The following is a 3510-nucleotide window of genomic DNA, read 5'->3' as shown; positions in this document are numbered from 1 at the left end:
ATTGTGGGAAATATTTTCCCACATAATGCAAAGTGGGAAATAATTTATTTTTGGGCAATATTATGGGAAAAGATTCTCTTATTAGTTATTTTAATAAAGTGACAGATATGTTAATAAATTAATGTAATATTTGGGAAATTAATATTTTAAGACGAATTAGTTTAAGAGAATTATCAGTGCGAAAATAATCTTAAATACACATGACATGAAACATTCTCAATTTAATTTCTTTCATCTTTTCCTTTTCTTTTAATTTAATTAAAAACCCAAAACCCTCCTTTCTACTCTCTCATTCGATTAAAAACCAAAGGAAAAAAAAAAAAAAAACAGACATTCATCTTCTTCCTCAAACCCCTCTTTTCCCAAATCTCTTCTCAGATTCTTTATGGAAGTCGAAGGAAAAACCAACAAATTTCGATTTACCCTTGCCTCTTTTGATTACGACTATGGCGACCAATCTTTGAAGGCTTTCGAACCTCAGCAACTACAGCCTTTGGTTCTTTCTTCTTTTCCGTGAGTGAACACATCAATAAAATTACTTTGGGTATCTTGTTTCCAATATTTTCTTGTGAAATCTAGCAATTAAAAACACATTTTGGTATTCATCAATCGTCGCTTCACCTTGGTTTGTTCTCAATTCTCTGTATATTCGATTAATTTTAGTAGACGAAATCTTGGCTGTTCCATTACTATATTCTCTGGTTCTTTACTTTCTTTATTGGAAAATTTTACTCTTGGCTTATCCTTAATCCTTGTACACGTTGTGCATCCAGATAAAGGACTCATCTTAACCTTCAACATTTACAATTTGTTTACTATAATTGATAAGCATGACTCCTAATCCTTTTGGCCTTTGACAAACGTATATCAAGTTGGTTGTTGACAATTTTCTTGGTTACCATCTGACATTTGGTTTCTTCCACTCATATCTTTTTGAAACCTACTTAGTTTAGGTCTATGAAGTTAGTTTCTTGATGTTAATTAAGAACATGATATAAAGTAGTTCGAATAGTACCATTCATGCTCTATTAAAGGTGGATAAATCTTGTTGATTGATATTAGATTAAGGGATGTGGAGATTAAAGTTTTGTTAAGAAATATTTGTTATTGATAAATATGGGTGGATGTGATGATGGGAACTTAATTGTGGGATTATAATTTTAGTGAAGATTATTTTGATGATTTAATTTTAAGTAATCTAGTGTTTTTGGTTGTGTTAGTAGCTTGTGGAATATTTTGATGGGTTATAATGTTTTTATTTGTTAATTGGATGGCTAAGGAAGATTAAATAGTGTCGGTATATGTAAAATGATTATGATGATTAGAGATGTTAGAAGAATAATTTTATAGGAAGAAGAAATACAAGGTTAAAGATATGATATAAGTTTGGGTTTACTCTAGATTCTTTGGAATACCTAGATGTCATGATATTGAATGTTGGGACATTAGAATAAAATCTTGAAACGGTAAGCTTTTGTGTCTTAAGTAAATTTGAATTTTTTTGGTATAATTAAAAGCAACTTAATGATGTTAAAAGTTAGAATGTTAGAATGGAGTCTTGGTTAATCTACGGTCATAGGAGATGTAATAAGTTATACTAGTATAGTAAGCATCGAACGCCTTTTTGTGATATCGTGATTGTTATGCTTCAGGAGACGACATCATCGAGGAACCCTTCTAGTGATTGCGGAGTACTAGACTTAGCTTCTTGAAGCGTTCTTTTTGGTGAGTAGTAGCAGTCCCTTAAAGGGTTTGGCCAGACTACATTTTTGAAAAATAAAATTTTTACTAAAGCTCTTTTGAATTGGAAATTGTTGAGACAAATGTTGTTGTGAATGCTTATGATGATATTATGATATGGTCAATGGATCGGGCTTGCGAGCTGGTCATTGACGGAGTTGAAGAACATTGTTCCCTGCTCCCTGTTTTTGAAGCGAATTATCATTCAGATATTGACTAGCTTCACCCGAGAGTGACATAGCCTTAGAGCAATGGATGTTCCTCTCAACTAGACTCCCTGTGCGCATATAGATCTAGGAAACTGATGTTGCTTTTAAACCTATGATTTGAATTACTGTGTTTTGTTGTTTGGATTGTTACTTCTCATTCAGTTTAATCTGACCTTCTGTTGTTTCCAACTTTTAGTTTGTCTACAGATCAAAACCAGACGGGAATAATGGATTAGCGAAGGTGATTAGTGGTTCCAAGGAAGTATATTGAGCTGAGCACTTAGGAATTTATAGTTTTGTATTAGGATTTTGGATAAATGTAAATTTGATTTGGTTATGTTGGTTATATTGAACTTGTAGAAAATTGTATGATTATCCTTTGCTTTAGTTTAATGTTTGTTTTAAGATATAGATGAGTTAGTTACGTTAAAGAGCTGGTGAGTCCTTTACTCAAGTTTTGGAAGTGTGATTTCAGTTTCTTGGGAAATGAACCCCGTGACGATCCTGTTTACTCAGTCAACGGTAAGTCGGGTTGTTACAATTAAACTATATAAATACATGGTTTCGTATATTTAGAGTTAATAATCAACGGTCAATGTTTATTTAACTATTTTTAATCGAATTAGATGAAAATTGATAGAACTTTATAATTTTAATATATGGTTAAATAAGTAAAAGTAACAAAGTAATAATGATCACTAATTGATTTGCATTTTAACTATTTTGCTTTAAGTAAAGGTAATTTTATCATCAATTAAAAAATAACTAACAACTTAATCTAATACTGACTCGACTGATAGTAATTAGTAGCCGAATTCTACTTGAAAAATACCCGAACTCGATCTGTACCCGGTAAAATCGAACCAATTATTAACCCATGACAACCGGAGACCGATTGACACTCGACACGTATTTCAATCGATACCAAACTGATGTTAACCTGATAGCTCGAATAACCGATCTTCAACAAAACCGTGACTAACCGACCCGAACCGAGTGACCTGTCGCATCCGAAAAATAACCGATCAAAAATACCATCGAACCGAATGACATCCGTTCGAATCCGACCCAATCATCCAAATGAACATCTCTAGAAAGGCGATATGAGATGATAATAGAAATTCGTAAAAAAAAAAAAATTTATCAAAATTTCATCATCATAGGATTAATGAAACTTTACCAATGTTGTCATAAAAGAGTTGCTATACTTATTTAACTCTTAACATTAAAGTACAACAACTATATATCCTAGATAAATAAAGTACATATTAAAGAGTTGTTATACTTCAACTCTTATACTTCAACTCTTACATATTAAAGTACACAAAAAAATTAGCATATACAACTAGTTGAAATTTATATTCATTCCTTACAATTTTAACATTTTTTCATAAAAACTCTTACATAAAGTTAGATGATATTGCAATTTCAAAATAACATATGATTACCCCAAATTAGAGGATTTTACCCAATTTCAAATATTTACGACCCGTTTGGTTGATGGTAATGAAGTAATGGGAATGAAATGTTGTAATGGCAATAGTAATGAAGGAATGGATAT

General features: G+C 31.4%; 1 long non-coding RNA gene across 2 annotated transcripts; it reads left to right on the top strand.

The window, feature by feature from the left end:
• Nucleotides 1-261: 261 nt before the first annotated feature.
• On the top strand, nt 262-3033 carry LOC130806737 (uncharacterized). 2 transcript variants are annotated; one of them, XR_009040365.1, is made up of 3 exons: nt 262-625; nt 1653-1725; nt 2146-3033. It is a non-coding gene; the product is annotated as an uncharacterized LOC130806737 (long non-coding RNA). The 2 variants fall into 2 exon arrangements; XR_009040364.1 differs by having other exon boundaries at nt 264-513; nt 2146-3031.
• The last annotated feature ends 477 nt before the right edge of the window (nt 3034-3510 follow it).

Source organism: Amaranthus tricolor, chromosome 1, assembly GCF_026212465.1.
Source record: "Amaranthus tricolor cultivar Red isolate AtriRed21 chromosome 1, ASM2621246v1, whole genome shotgun sequence".
NCBI lineage: Eukaryota > Viridiplantae > Streptophyta > Magnoliopsida > Caryophyllales > Amaranthaceae > Amaranthus > Amaranthus tricolor.
This window is presented reverse-complemented; position numbering and strand designations above follow the sequence as displayed.